Source organism: Rattus norvegicus, chromosome 2 (assembly GCF_021556685.1).
Source record: "Rattus norvegicus strain SHRSP/BbbUtx chromosome 2, alternate assembly SHRSP_T2T, whole genome shotgun sequence".
In the NCBI taxonomy this organism is placed as follows: Eukaryota; Metazoa; Chordata; class Mammalia; order Rodentia; family Muridae; genus Rattus; species Rattus norvegicus.
The window spans coordinates 152,456,206-152,472,763 of NC_141535.1; the positions used below are offsets into that span (position 1 = coordinate 152,456,206).

General features: G+C 38.5%; 1 long non-coding RNA gene across 1 annotated transcript in view; it reads right to left on the reverse strand.

Annotated features, from left to right (window-relative positions):
• LOC147996291 (uncharacterized) overlaps window positions 1-15,987 on the reverse strand; it is a 38,218-nt gene extending 22,231 nt beyond the window's left edge. Inside the window, exon 1 of the long non-coding RNA XR_015675376.1 lies at window positions 15,591-15,987. This is a non-coding gene — a long non-coding RNA (uncharacterized LOC147996291). The remainder of the gene's footprint in view (window positions 1-15,590) is intronic.
• Between the last annotated feature and the right edge of the window lie 571 nt (window positions 15,988-16,558).

Sequence of the window (16,558 nt, forward strand, 5' to 3'; positions counted from 1 at the left end):
ATAAAAGGTATAGAAGAGAGTGAAGATTCCTAACTTAAAGGGGCAGTAAATATATTCAACAAAATTATAGAAAAAAAACTTCTCTAACCTAAAGAAAGAAATGGCCATAAACACAGAAGAAGCCTACAGAACCCCAAATAGATTGAACCAGAAAAGAATTCTTCTTATGACATAATAATCAAAACATTAAATGCATAAAACAAAGAAAGAATATTAAAAGCAGTAAGGGAAAAAGGTCAAGTAACATATAAAGGCAGACCTATTAGAATTACACCAGACTTCTCAACAGAGACTGTAAAAGCAAGAAGATCATGGGCAGATGTCATACAGATAGTAAGAGAAGAAAAAATGTCAGTCGGGGCTACTATATCCATCAAAACTCTCAATTACCATAGATGGAGAAACCAAGATATTCCCTGACAAAACCAAATTTACACAATATGTTCCTACAAATCCAACCCTGCAAAGGATAATAGAAAATTCCAACACAATGTGGGAAACTTCACCCTAGAAAAAGCAAAAAAGTAATCTTCTTAAAAAAAAAACCAAACAAATAAAAAAAAAATCCAAAAGATGTCTATACAACCATAATTCTACCCCTAACAACAAAAATAGCAGGAAGCAACAATCAATGGTCCTTAATATCTTTTAACATCAGTGGACTCAGTTTGCCAATGAAAAGGGATAGACTAACGGACTGAATACAGAGACAGGACCCAACATTTTGCTGCATATGAGAAATGCACGTCAGCGACAAAGACAGACACTACCTCAGAGTAAAAGGCTAGAAAACAATTTTCCATGAAAATGGTCCCAAGAAACAAGCTGGAGTAGCCATTCTAATATCAAATAAAATCGACATTCAACCAAAAGTTATAAAAAAAATATATATATATAAGAAAGGATAGTCATCAAAGGAAAAATCTACCAAGATGAACTCTTTTTTCCCGAACATCTATCTATGCTTCATGTTCAAGGGGACCAACATTCACAAAATAAACTATAGTACAACTCAAAGCACACAGCACACATTATACTCCCAAAATGATGGTGGGAGATTTCAACACCCACTGTCACCAATGGAGAGATCATGGAAACAGAATTTAAACAAAAACACAGTGAAATTAACAAATTATGAACCAAATGAATTTAACAGATATCTACAGAACATTTCATGCTAATACAAGAGAATATACCTCCTTCTTAGCACCTCATGATACCTTCTCCAAATAGACCACATAATCAGTCACAAACAGGTCTCAACAGGTACAAGAAGATTGAAACAGTCCTATGCATCGTATCAGATCATCAAGATTGAGGCTGCTCTTCAATAACAACAATGACAGAAAGCCCACATACACATGGAAGCTGAACAATGCTCTACTCAATGATAACTTGGTCAGGGAAGAAATAAAGAAATTAAAGACTTCTTAGAATTTAATGAAAAAGAAAGCACAACATGCCCAAAATTATGGGACACAATGAAAGCAGTGCTAAGAGGAAAACTCATAGCTCTGAGTGCCTTCAAAAAGAAGCCGGAGAGAGCATACACTAACAGCACATCTGAATGCTCTAGAACTAAAAGAAGCAAATATGCCCAAGAGGAGACCACAGCAGGAAATAATCAAACTCAGAGCTGAAATCAACAAAGTAGAAACAAAGAGAACTATACAAAATATCAACAAGACCAGGATCTGGTTCTTTGAGGAAATCAACAAGATAGATTAAACCCTAAGCCAGACTAACCAGAGGGCACAGAGCAGTGTTAATTTTAACAAAATCAGAAATGAAAATGGAGACATAGCTACAGAAACTGAGGAAATTCAAAATATCATTAGATTCTTCTACAAAAGCCTACACTCAACAAAACTGGAAAATCTGGATGAAGTGGACAATTATCTAGACAGATACCAGGTACCAAAGTTAAATCAGGATCAGATAAACCATCTAAACAATTCCATAACTCCTAAAGAAATAGATACAATCATTAAAACTCTCGCAACAAAAAGATCCCAGGACCAGATGGGTTTAGTGCAGAATTCTATCAGACTTTCATAGAAGACCTCATACCAATACTGTCTAAACTATTCCACAAAATAGAAACAGATGGAGCACTACCCAATTCCTTCTCTGAAGCCACAATTACACATACCTAAACCACACAAAGACCTAACAAAGAAAGAGAACTTCCAACTATTTCCCTCATGAATATTGATGCAAAAATACTCAATAACATTCTCGCAAACTGAATCCAAGAATGCATCAAAATGATCATTCACCATGATCAAGAAGGCTTCATCCCAGGGATGCAAGGATGGTTCAATATGAGGAAATCCATCAACAAAATCCAGTTTATAAACAATCTCAAACAAAAAACCGCACATGATCATCTCATTAGATGCTAAGAAAACATTTGAAAAATTCAACACCTCTTCATTTAAAAGTCTTGAAAAGATCAAGAATTCAAGGCCCATACCTAAACATAGTAAAAGCAATATACAGCAAACCAGTAGCCAACATCAGACTAAATGGAGAAAAGCTTGAAGCAATTCCACTAAAATCAGGGGCCATGCAATGTTGCATATTCTCTCCCTATCTATCCAATATAATACTCAAAGTCCTAGCCAGAGCAATTAGACAAAAAAGGAGTTCAAATGGATGCAAATTGGAAAGGAAGAAGTCAAAATATTACTATTTCCAGATGATATGATGGTATACTTAAGTGACCCCAAAATTCCACCAGAGAACTGTTACAACTGATAAACAACTTCAGCCAATTGGCTGGATATAAAATTAACTCAAACAAATCAGTAGCCTTCCTTTACTCAAAGGGTAAACAATCTGAGAAAGAAATTAGGGAAACAACACCCTTCACAATAATCCAAAATAATATAAAATACCAAGGTGTGACTCTAACAAAGAAAGTAAAAAGTCTGTATGACAAGAACTTCAAGTCTCTGAAGAAAGAAGTCAAAGATTTGAGAAGATGGAAAGATCCCCCATGCTCATAGATTGGCAGAATTAATACAATAAAAATTGCCTTCTTACCGAAAGCAACCTACAGATTCAATGCAATCTCCATCAAAATTCCAACTCATTTCTTCATAGAGTTAGGAAGAGCACTTTGCAAATTCATTTGGAATAACCAAAAACCCAGGATAGCAAAAACTATTCTGAACAATAAGAGAACTTCTGGGGGAATTACCATCCCTGAACTTAAAGCTGTATTACAGAACAGTAGTGATAAAAATTGTACGGTATTGGTACAGAGACAGGGAAGTTCATCAGTGGAATAGAATTGAAGACCCAGAAATGAATCCACACACCTATAGTCACTTGATCTTTGACAAAGGAAGTAAAACCATCTGGTGAAAAAAAGACAGCATTTTCAACAAATGGTGCTGGTTCAGTGGAGGTCAACATGTAGAAGAATGCAAATTGATCCATTCTTTTCTCCTCGTACAAAGCTCAAGTCCGAGTGGATCAAGGACCTCCACATAAAACCAGATACACTGAATCTAATAGGAGAGAAAGTTGTGAAGAACCCTGAACATATGGACACAGGGGAAATTTTCCTCAATAGAACACCAATGGCTTATGCTCTAAGACCAACAATCGACAAATGGGAACTCATAAAACTGCAAAGCTTCTATAAGAAGGATACTGTCAATAGGACACAAATACAACCAACAGATGGGGAAAAGATCTTTACCAATCCTACATTCAATAGACAGCTAATATCCAATATATACAAAGAACTCAAAAAGTCACTCTAGAGAATCAAATAAGCCTATTAAAAATGGGGTACAGAGCTAAAGGAAGAATTCTCAACTGAGGAATTTTGAATGGCCAAGAAGCACTTAAAGAAATGCTCAACATCCTTAGTCATCAGGCAAATGCAAATCAAAACAGTCCTGAGATTCCACCTCAACCAGTCAGAATGGCTAAGATCAAAAACTCAGGCAACAGCAGCTGCTGGCAAGGATGTGAAGAAAGGGGAACACTACTCCATTGTTGGTGGAATTGCAAGCTGGTACAACCACTGTGGAAATCAGTCTGGCAGTTCCTCAGACAATTGGACTTAGTACTATCTGAGGATCCAGCTATACCTCTGTTGGACATATACCCAAAAGATGCTCCAACATATAACAAGGACACATGCTCCACTATTTTCATAGCAGACTTCTGTATAATAGCCAGAAGCTGGAAAGAACCCAGATATCCCTCAACAGAGGACTGGATTTGGAAAATATGGTACATTTATACAACGAAGTACTACTTAACTATTAAAAATAACGACCTCATGAAATTCGCAGGCAAATGGATGGAACTAGAAAATATATATACTCCTGAGTGAGGTATCCCAGTTACAAAAGAACACACATGGTATATAATCACTGATAAGTGGATATTAAGTTTCAAGCTGGGAATACCCATGATACAACTCACAGACCACATGCAGCTCAAGAAGAAGGAAGACCAAAGTGTGGACGCTTAATTCTTTCTTAGAAGGGGGAACAAAGTAATCACAGAAAGTAGAGATGGGAGGGACTTGGAAGGAATAGATAAGGGGAAGTGGAAAAAGGGGGGCGGGGTCAGGATCACGTATGGGAGGAGACAGGGATGACATACAGACTGTCAGGAAATTGAACAGAGGTGTGTAGCAATGGTGGATGGTGAACTGGGGCTAGCCACCAGAATGTCCCAGATGCCAGGAAAGTAGGACGCTCCCAGGACTCAATTGGGATAAGATTATTTGAAGTGTCCAACAAAGGCAGGGAGATCCTGTAGAGACCATATCCAGAGGTAAAGCAAGGCCCTCGGTTGGGAGAGGGGGCCACCCACTCAGAATTGCTAATGTCTAAAGGAAATTCTGGGGGAAAGTATGGAGCAGAGACTGAAGGAAAGGTCATTCAGAGACTGCCACACCTGGGGATCCATTCCATATTCAGAAACCAAACCCAGATACTATTGCTGATGCCAAGAATTCCATGCTGACAGGAACCAGATATAGGTGTCTCCTGAGAGGCTCTGCCAGAGCCTGGCAAATATAGATGAAGATACTCTCAGCCAAGCATTGGACTGAGCACGGGGACCCCAATGGAAGAGTTAGGAAAAGGACTGAAGGAGCTGAAGGGGTTTGTAACCCCATAGGAAGAACATTACCAACCAACCAGACTCCCGATAGCTCCCAGGGACTAAACCACCAACCATCCCAAGAGTACACATGGAGGGACCCATGGCTCCAGTTGCATATGTAGCAGAGGATGGCCTTATCTGGCATCAATGGGAGGAAAGGCCCTAGGTCCAGTGAAGGTTCGATGCCCCAGTGTAGGGGAATGCCAGGACAGTGAGGTGGGAGTGGGTTGGTGAGTAAGAAAACCCCCTCATAGAAGCAGGAGGAGGGGGATGGGAGAGAAAGTTTGTGCAGGGGAAACTGGGAAATGGGATAACTTTTGAAATGTATATCAATAAAATATCCAATAAAAAAGATAAAAAAATTAAAAATTGTGATAAAAGAAAATTAAGCAAGAACAAAACGCAATGCATCAGATGAATAACCTCTTGAGACGCAGATTTTCTTCTGTGACATTTAGGTTAGCTCCAAAGATCATTTATAGAAAGGAAATTAAAACGTGATTCATGAAATGTCAGAACAAAGAGCAATATTACCATGACTTCCCATAAGCAAGGATATGGTGCTCATTTGGAAATCTTACTCTATATATGTGTTTTGTAAAAGCAAAGTCATTAATTCATAGATTTCCAGTGTCTGATGGCTGCTATGCTTGACTCTGCAGGAAATGCTCTCCTAAGGATTTGCATTTTGTGGAGCTCTCCCTCTAACCCTCATTTACTCCCAAGGTTCAAATATCTGCTGATGGAGATGAGATGCTTCTTCAGATTGGCTACATCTAAAGTCAGGTCTCTGATAGTCTTTTCTTTGTTTCTTTGTCCCTTCCTTCCTTCCTTCCTTCCTTCCTTCCTTCCTTCCTTCCTTCCTTCCTTCCTTCCTTCCTTCCCTCCCTCCCTCCCTCCCTCCCTCTCTCTCTCTCTCTCTTTCTTTCTTCCTTTTTTATAAAGTTTAGTTTTATTCTTATTTTACAATTTACATCCTAAACATTACCTCCCTTCCAGCCCCTTCACGTAGTCTCTGCCCCATGCCCCTCTCCTTCTCCTCTGACAGAGTGCCCCTCTGTATCCCTTCACCCTGATATATCAAGTCTCTGCAGGTATATTCAGTCCCAATGAATTCCAGTCAGGCAACAGCTTTGGGGACAGCTCCCTGCTCCAGTTGTTGGGGGACCTACATGGGACTGCATATCTGCTACATATGTGCCAGCAGCCTCTGAGAGTTCCCAGCCGTTCATGTTAGTTTACTCTGTTGGTCCTTCTGTGGGGTTCCCATCCCCTTCAGGGCTTTCAATCCTTCTCCCAACTCTTCCATAAGAGTCCCTGACCTCTGTCTAATGCTTGCCTGTGGATATGTATCTGTTTCAGTCAGCTGCTGGGTAGAGCCTCTCAGAGGACAGTTTTGCTAGGATCCTTATAGCAAGCATAGCACAGTATCATTATTAATGTCAGGGATTGATGCTTGCCCATGGAATGGGTTTCAAGTTGGGTCAGTTATTGGTTGGCCACTCCTTCAGTCTGTGTATTTCTTTAAACAAGATCAAAAGTATTGTAGGTGAGTTGGTGATCTTATCCATCCACTTTGGGTCCTACCTCTACAGGACTTGGCCTCTTCAGGTTCCAGAACCCTATTGTTAGACAATCTCCTGAATTGCCTGCCAGGAGCCTCTACAATCCCAGGTCTCTGGGCCTTCCTAGAGATTCTCTCCTTGCTTCTCCCCTGCAGCTACAGATTTCTATTCATTCTCTTGGCCCTATAGTCCTTTCTCCTGTCTCTCCTCACACTTAATCCTAAACATCCTACTCCTCTCCCTGTCACCCCCCAGTTGCCTCCCTCCCTCTGTCTTCTATGACTATTTTATTCCCTGTTCTAAGTGAGATTCAAGCATCCTCTCTTGGGCCTTCCTTCTAGTTTAGCTTCCTTGGGTCTGTGGGGTGTATCATGGATATCCTGTAATCTATGGCCAATATTCACTAATCAGTGAGTATATACCATGCATGTCCCTTTGCGTTACCTCATTCAGGATGATATTTTCTAGTTTCATCCATTTGCCTAAAAAATTCACGATGTCCTTGTTTTTAGTAGCTGAATACTATTCCATTTGTAAATGAACCACATTTCTGTATCCATTTTTCGATTGAAGGATATCTCTTGTTTTCAGATTCTGGCTACTACAAATAAAGCTGCTGCTATGGTAGAGCACATGCCCTTGTGGCATCTTTTGTGTATATGCTTAAGAGAGGTATAGATGGGTCTTTAGATGAAACTATTTTTTCAATTTTCTGAGAAACTGCCAAATTTATTTCCAGAGTTGTTTTACAAGTTTCCAATTCCACAAGCAGTGGGATAATGCTCTGCTTTCTGCACATCCCTGTCAGAATGTGCTGTTGCTTGAGTTTTTGACCTTAGCCATTCTGAGGATTGTAAGATAAAAATCTCAGTCTTCCTAAATTTGCATTTCCCTGATCACTAAGGATGTTGAACATTTCTTTAACTTCCTCTCAGCCATTTGAGATTCCTGTGTTGAGAATTTTCTGTTTAGCTCTGCACATATTTTTTAATTGGATTATTTCATTTGTTAGAGTATAACTTCTTGAATTCTTTATATATTTTGAATATGAGCCCTCTGTGAGATGTAGAATTAATGAAGATCCTTTCCCAATCTGTAGGCTGCTGTTTTGTCCTATTGACAGTGTCCTTTGCCTTGTAGAATCTTTGCAGTTTCATGAGGTCCCATTTATCAATTGTTGATCTTAGAGTCTGAGCTATTGGTGTTCTATTCAGGAAATTGTTTCCTGTACCAATGAGTTCAAAGTTATTTCTCACTTTCTATTCTATGAGATTTAGTGCATCTGGTTTTATGTTGAAGTCCTTGATCCCCTTGAAGTTGAGTTTTGTGCAGGGTGATAAAATACAGATCTATTTGTATTCTTCTACATGCTGACACCCAGTTAGACCTGTACCATTTTTGAAGATTCTTTCTCTTTTCCACTGCGTGCCTTTGGCTTCTTTGTCAAAAATCAAGGGTCCATAGGTGTATGCAGGTCTTTCATTCAATTCAATTGACCAACCTGTATATTTCTGTTGCAATACCATGATATTTAATCACTATTCCTCTGCAGAACAGCTTAAGATAAGGATGGTCATTCTTCCAGAAGTTATTTCACTGTTCAGAAATGTTTTAGCTATCTTGGGTTTTTGTTTTTTCATGTGAAGTTTAGAAGAGATTTCATGGTCTATAAAAAGTTGCCTTGGAATTTTGATGGGAATTGCATAGAATCTGTACATTGCTTTTGGTAAGATGGTCATTTTCACAATGATAACCCTACCAATCCATGAACAGGGAAGATTTTTCTGTCTTCTGATATCTTTTTCAATTTCTTTCTTCAGGGACTTAAACTTCTAATCATAGAGGTCTTTTTACTTGCTTGGTTAGAGTTATGCCAAGATATTTTGTATTATTTGTGGCTATTGTGAAGGGTGTTGTTTCCCTAATTTCTTTCTCAGTCCATTTAATAATTATAAAAAAAAGGACTGGGCTACTGACATGTTTTAGTTAATTTTGTATGCAGTCACTTTCTTTTTTTTTTTAAATTCTGGTAGAATTCTGCACTAATCATCTGTTCCTGGGCTTTTTTGGTGTAGAGGGGATTTTAACAATCACGTTTATTTCTTTAGGAGTTATAGGACTGTTTTGATAGTTTATCTGATCTTGATTTAGATTTGGTAAGTTGTATCTGTCTAGAAAATCATCCATTTCATTTAGGTTTTCGAGTTTTGTGGAGTGCAGACTTTTGAAGTAAGAATTAATAATTTTTTAAAAATTTTCTCAGTTTCTGTTGTTATTTCTCCCTTTTCATTCCTGATTTTGTTCATTTGGATACTGTCTCTGTGCCTTTTCCTTAGTTTGGCTAAGGGTTTGTGTAGCTTGTTGAGTTTCTCAAAAAACCAGCTCTTGGTTTTGTTGGTTCTCTGTATTGTTTTCTTTGTTTCTAATTGACTGATGTCAGCCCTGAGGTTGACTATTTCCCACTGTCTACTCCTCTTGAGTGTGTTTGCCTCTTTTTGTTCCAGAGCGTTCAGGTGTGCTGTTAAGTTGCTAGCATCAGATTTCTCCATTTTCTTTATGAAAGTACTTAGTGCTGTGAACTTAGTGCTCTTAGTTGTATCCTATAAGTTTTGGTATGGTGTGCTTCCATTTTCATTCAATTCTAGAAGGTCTTTAATGTCTTTCTTTAGTCTTTAATTTCTTCCCTGACAAAGTGATCACTAGAGTTGTTCAGTATGCGTGCTTTATGTTCTGCCTGTTGTTGAGATCCAGCCATAATCCATGGTGATCTGATAAGATGCAAGGAATTATTTCAATTTTCTTGTATCTGTTGAGTCTTACTTTGTGTCTGATTATATGATCAGTTTTCGAAAAGGTTCTGTAAGGTGCTGAGAAAAAGATATATTCTTTTGGTTTGGGGTGAAAGGTTCTATAGATAGATATCTGTTAAAACCATTTGGTTTATAACATCTCTTAGTCTCATTGTTTCTGTTTAGTTTCTGCTTGGATGACCTGTCCATTAGTGAAAGTGGAGTGTTGAAGTTCCCCACTATTATTGTGTGTGTTTCAATATGATGTGCGCTTTAGTAATGTTTCCTTTGTGAATGTGGTTGCCCTAGTATTTGGGGCCTAGATGTTCAGAATTGAGATATTATCTTGGTGTATTTTTACTTTAATGAGTGTGAGGTATCTTTTATCATCTCTATTGATTGCTTTTGGTTGAAAGTCTATTTTACTATATATTAGAATGGATAATTCAGCCTATTTCTGGGGTTCATTTGATTGAAAAGCCTTTTGCTAGTTCTTTACTCTGAGGTAGTGTCTATCTTTGTTGCTGAGGTTTATGTCTTATATGCAGCAGCAAGATTGGTGCTATTTACATATCCAGTCTGTTAGCTTGTGTCTTTTTATTAATGAGTTGAATACATTGATATTGAGAGATAGTAGGTACCTTTCAATTTCCACCTGTGCTGGGAGCAGAGCCTTGGCTCTGAATCCATACCCACACAACCCACACCCTAGTTGCAGCTTGATTTCCCAGGTATTTTTACACATCCAGGATCAAAGAATCACAGGATCACTGAATCACAGGAAAGACAGGCTCCTCTCAGAGACAAGCAGGCTAGATAACAACAAATATCACAAGATGGCGAGAGGCAAGCTTAGAAACATAATCAATAGAAACCAATGTGACTTGGCAACATCAGAACCCATTTCTCCCATCAAAGCAAGTCCTAGATATCCCAACACACCTATAAAGCAAGATTCAGATCTAAATTCTCATTTCATGAAGATGGTAGAGGGCATTAAAAAGGACTTTAAAAACTCCGTTCAAAAAATATAGTAAAAGACAAGTAAACAAGTAGAAGCCCTTAAAGAGGAAACACGAAAATACCTTAAAGAAATATAGGAGAATACAATCAAATGAATGAAGGATTTGAACAAAACCATGTGGGATCTAAAAATGGGAATAGAAACATTAAAGAAAACACAAAGGGAGATAGCTCTGGAGATGGAAAACATAGGAAAGAGAACAGGAGTCACAGATACAAGCATCACCAACAGAATACAAGAGATAGAAGAGAGAATCTCAGTGGTAGAAGGTACCATAGAAGACGCTGACACAAAGGGCAAAGAAAACATACAAAACAAAAAGCTCCTATGTTAAAACATTCAAGAAATCTAGAACAAAATGAAAAGACCAAACCTGAGAATAATAAATATAGAAGACAGTGAAGATTCCCAACTCAAACTTCTTTAACACAATTATAGAAGAAAACCGTCCTAACTTAAAGAAAGAAATGCCTGCCCATAAACATACAGGAATCATACAGAACATCAAACAGATGGGACCAGAAAATAAATCCCACTTGTCACATAATAATTCAAACACTAAATGCACAGAACAAAGAAAGAGTATTGAAGCAGTAAGAAAAAAAGGTCATGTACCATATAAAGGCAGATCTATCAGAATTACACCAGACTTCTAAACAGAGACTCTAAAAGCCAGAAGATCCTGAGTACATGCCATATGGAACCTAAGAGAACAAAAATCCCAGCAAAACTGGCAATTGCCATAAATGGAGAAACCAAGGTATTCCAAAACAAAACCAAATTTAAACAATACCTTTCCAGTAATCCAGCCTTACAGATGATAATAGAAAGAAAGGTCTAACACAAGGTGGGAAACTATACTCAAGAAAAAAGCAAGAATTAATCTTTTCACAACAAACTCAAAAGAAGAGAAACACACAAACTTTCTACCTCTAACAACAAAAATAGCAGGAACCAACAATTGGTCCCTAATATCTCTCAACATCAATGCACTCAAGTCCCCAATAAAAAGACATAGGCTAACAGACTGGATACCTAAACAGGATCCAACATTTTGTTGCATACAGGAAACACACCTCAATAACAAAGGCAGACATTACTTTAAATTAAAGCTGTGAAAAGTTTTTCAAGTAAATGTCCCAAAGAAACAAGCTGGAGTAGTCATTCTAATATCCAACAAAGTAGACTTTCAACCAAAAGTTATCAAAAAAGATGAGGAAAGACACTACATATTCATCAAAGGAAAAATCTACCAGGACCAACTCTTAATTCTGAATATCTATGCCCCAAATGCAAGGGCACCAACATTCATAGAAGTAACTTTACTGAAGCTCAAAGCACACATCATTAAACATCACACAATAATATTAGGAGATTTCAACAACCCATTCTCACCAATGGACAGATCATGGAAACAAACGAAACAGAGACAGTGAAACTAACAGAAGTTATGAAACAAATGAATTTAACAGATATCTATAGACCATTTCATCCTAAAACAAAAGAATATATACCTTCTCAGCACCTCATGGTACCTTCTTAAAAATCAACCATATACTCAGACACAAAACAAACCTTAACAGATACAAGAATATTGAATTAATTGCATGCATTCTATAGGACCATCATGGACTAAGGCTGGTCTTCAATATCAACAAAAACAGAAAGCGCACATATGCATGGAAGCTGAACAATGCTCTATTCAATGATAACTTGGTCAGGGAAGAAATAAAGAAAGAAATTTTAGAATTTAATGAAAATGAAGGCACAACATATCCAAACTTATGGGACACAATGAAAGCAGTGCTAAAAGGAAAAGTCATAGCTCTGAGTACCTCCAAAAAGAAATTGGAGAGATAATACCCTAAAGCTTAACAGCTCATCTGAAAGCTCTAGAACAAAAAAGAAGCAAATGTACCCAAGAGGAGTAGAAGGCAGGAAATAATCAAAATCAGGACTGAAATCAACCAAGTAGAAACAGAGAGAACTATACAAAGAATCAATAAAACTAGTGGCTAGTTCTTTAAGAAAATCAACAATATAGATAAACACTTAGCCACACTAACCAGAGGGCCCAGAGAGAGTATCCAGATTAACAAAATCAGGAACGAAAAGTGAGACATGACAATCGAAACTGAGAAAATTAAAAAAGTCATCAGATCTTACTACAAAAGCCTATACTCAACAAAACTGGAAACCTTGGAGGAAATGGACAATTTTCTAAACAGATACCAGGTACCAAAGTTAAATCAGGATCAGATAAAGCCTGGTCCTGTGAAGGTTTCATGCCCTAGCATAGGGGAAATGATAGGAGGGTGGGGCAGGAGTAGGTGGGTGTGTGAGGGAGCACCCTTGTGGAGGCAGTGGGGAAGGGTGGGATGGAAGGTTTTCAGAGAGGAAACTGGGAAAGGGGATAACATTTGAAATGTAAATAAACAAGATAACAAATAAAAAACAATTATTATGCTACGGCTACCAAAAAAAAAAAAAAAAAAAAAAAGGAAAAGTCTTATCTTGCCATCTTGCTGAAAGAGCCAGCTATTCATTTTATGTAAATTAAGAATTTAAGACTAATTTGAATATATTTTTTACCAATGAGTCAAATCTGAAATTTTTACTCCTGATACTGAGCCTGTTTACAATTTCCATTTTCTAACTAATTTTTAAAGGTGTTTTCATATTACTGTTATATCTCCTCTGAGCAGATCTAAGGGGGATAGGTCTTGAGTTAAAAAAAGTCTGATATCATCTGAAGGGGGGGGGAGAGACAGATAGACAGAGAAAGAGAGAGGGGGAGAGAGAGAGAGAGAGAGAGAGAGAGAGAGAGAGAGAGAGAGAGAGAGAGAGAGAGAGAGAGAGATTATTGACCAATCACTGTTAGTCCTTGTTATTTTGGTGGTGGTGGTGGTTCTGTGAGCCTGATTCTCTTCTTTTGGTTTTGCTGTGAGATGATTAAATTCTTCTGTTTTCTTGGGTGTAGTTACTCTCATTGTGTTGAAGTTTCCCTTCTAGTATCCTCTGTGGGTTGAATTAGTAGGAATACAATGCTTAAATTTGATTTTGTCATGGAATACTTTGTTTTCTCCATATGTTGTTATTGAAAATTTTTCTGGTTAGAGTAGCTTGGGCTGGCATCTGCATTCTCTTAGGGTGTGTAAGACATCTCTCCAGAATACGGGCTTTTAGAATCTCTGTTGAGAAGTCAGGTATTATTCTGATAGGTCTGCCTTTATATGTTAATTGACCTTTCCCCCTTACAGTTTGTAATATTCTCTCTTTATTCTGTACATTTAGTGTTTTGATTATTAGGTGGCAGGAAGATTTTCTCTTCTGGACCAATCTGATGTTCTGTAGGCTCTTGTATGTTTATAGCCATGTCTTTCTTTTGGTTAGGGGAGTTTTCTTCTGTGATTTTGCTGAAGATATTTTCTGGCCCATTGAACTGTTAATCTTCACCTCTTCTATTCTCTTATCCTTAGGTTTGGTCTTGTCATTGTGTCCCAAATTTTTTGGATGGTTTGAGTTAGAAACTTTTTACATTTGGCATTTTCTTTGACTAATGTATCCATTTCTATTATGGTATTTTCTACTCTGAGATTCTCTCGTCCATCTCTTGTATTCTCTTGGTGATCCTTGCATCTGTAGTTCCTGTTCTCTTTCCTAGGGTTTCAGTCTCAGGGTTGGCTCCATTTGTGTTTTCTTTATTGCTTCTTTTTCAATTTTTAGATCTTGGGACATTTTATTCATTTCCTTCAGTTGTTTGATTGTATTTTCCTGTATTTCATTAAGGGATTTTTTTTCCTTTAAAGGCTTCTACTTGTGTCATTATGCTTTCTTGTATTTATATTCTCTTAAAAGGTCTCTATCATCTTCATGAGATGAGATTTAAGATTTGTTTCTTAGGTGTGTTAGGATATTCATGGCTTGCTGCAGTAGGAGAGATGGGTTCTGAAGGTGCAATATTGCACTGGCTTCTGTTGATTATATTCTTGCCCTTACCTTTAGCCGTTTGGCTGCCTCTTGTGTTTGCTGACCTGGTAGACCCTGGGAGTAGTAAGCCTCTGAAGCTGATTTTCCCAGACAGCAGCAGGCCTCTCAAAAAGCAGGCATAGCTGTGGGCTGGGGTGTGGGGTATAGATCCTTGATTGCAGGTGGAGGTGGACAGGAAAGAAGATGGAGCTCTGATAGGGCAGGGTAGCACACATGGTTGCTGGGTTTGCTGGGGTCCCTAGGTGTCCTGGTTGGGTGCAGGCCTCCTGAGGCCAGGCAGGGCTGTAGGGTGGGAAGTGGGGTTGTTGATTTGTGACTGCAGATGAGATGTGGGCTGGAAGGAAGATGAAACTCAGATAGGACAGGTCAGAGTTCTCAGCTGAGGGGTTTGCTGGAGTCCCAGCAGGCAGGGAGGTTGGAGCATGGGTGTCTCACCTGGGTGTCCTGGGTAGGTGCAGGTATCCTAGGAGGTGGGTAGAACTGTGGGGTGGGAAGTAGGGTGATGATTGGTAGTTGTAGGAGGAGGTGTGCTCTGATATTTTCAATCTGCTGCATTAAAGTGCCCAATTACCTGTAGCTGAAGATACAATAATTTATGCAAAGTTCCTCAAGGAACAAGGACCAAAACTCAGAATCTAGTCTTGGTCTGCACAAAAATACCTTTAGGAAGTCATTTCTCCTCTCTCCCACAGTCTCTGAGGAGGTGGTTCTCTGTTACCAGACCCAGTTTTATTTTTCTCTCTGTATCCTGCTCTGCAACCTGGGTGTTGATCCTGTGGTCCTCTTCTTATCTTCTGGTTTTGTTGTTTTTGATGGATCAGAGGCACGAGGAGAAAGAATGGCTCCTACACTCTGAACTCACTGGTGCACACCTGTGTGTGCTAGGCACGCACACACAAAAACATACACATACATGCACATATATATATATATATATATATATATTCACTCATACATAATATATACCCTCACACATATTACACCTCCGTACATGCATATATGTATATATGTATATATATGCAAGCAAACACATTAACCCCCCCCCACACACACACATACACACTCATGCATGTACTCACATACATTTACATACAACTGTAGCTTGGCTGAGGCTATGGCTCTGTTCTGAAAAGAGACCCATTCTAACTCTGAGAGGTTGTGTCTCTGGGTCTAAAGGGGCAAAAACTTCTATTGTTGCTTGTCCTGGGATTCTTCATCTTCCTGACTCAAGTTCTTTCAAATAGTCCTTTCAACAAACTCCCTCTGATGTTGTTCCCAATATGTCTTCTATTTCCTGTGTACTTCTTGTCTGATGGAGTTCTTTAATACATACAAGAAGGGGTTCCAAGAGGGACGATTTAAGAGTTCCTTTTGCCCCACAGTTGTCTGTATCTCTGACCACATCTATGTTGCTAGCAGATTCAGTGTAGTTTTACAGCCAAAGACATGCGCAAAGAATAGTAACTTGCTTTTCTAAGGCAGCCTTGACGGTGCATTTTGTTATTTTTAAAGTCAACTTAGGATGACTTTAATAGTCAGTCATCACCATCTATTAAAGGAAACTGCTTATTCAAAACATTTGGCTCAGAGTTGGCAAAGAAACCCCAAAGCTACTTCTTTTTATCCAGGCTTTATTTAAGAACCTCTGAATTAAAAAGCCTATAATTAATTAGGGCACATTTTTTTATTTGCCTGATTCATGAAGTCCACTTTGCCCCCGCCATGTCCCTGCTGAACTGTCTGCAGTTTCCCAGCCTGTCTCTCTGGACCCCATCCATCTGGCCTATCTAATTGTAACCGCTGGGATGTAACTAGACTCCAACAGCATTCTTCCCTTTGAGTAATCGCATCAATGAGTTATATTAGCTGTCATATTAAAGTAGCTCCCTGCTAACCTCTGGTAATATGAGAACATAGTTACCATTAGTTTTTCTTTCGGTTGGGTAACACTGTTTCCTCAATGTTTTTACCTCCTGAATCCAGTGTGATGAAAGGCAGGCGAAGAACCAAAAAAGAAAGGAGGTTTGAGAGTGATTCAGTATTCATTTTAT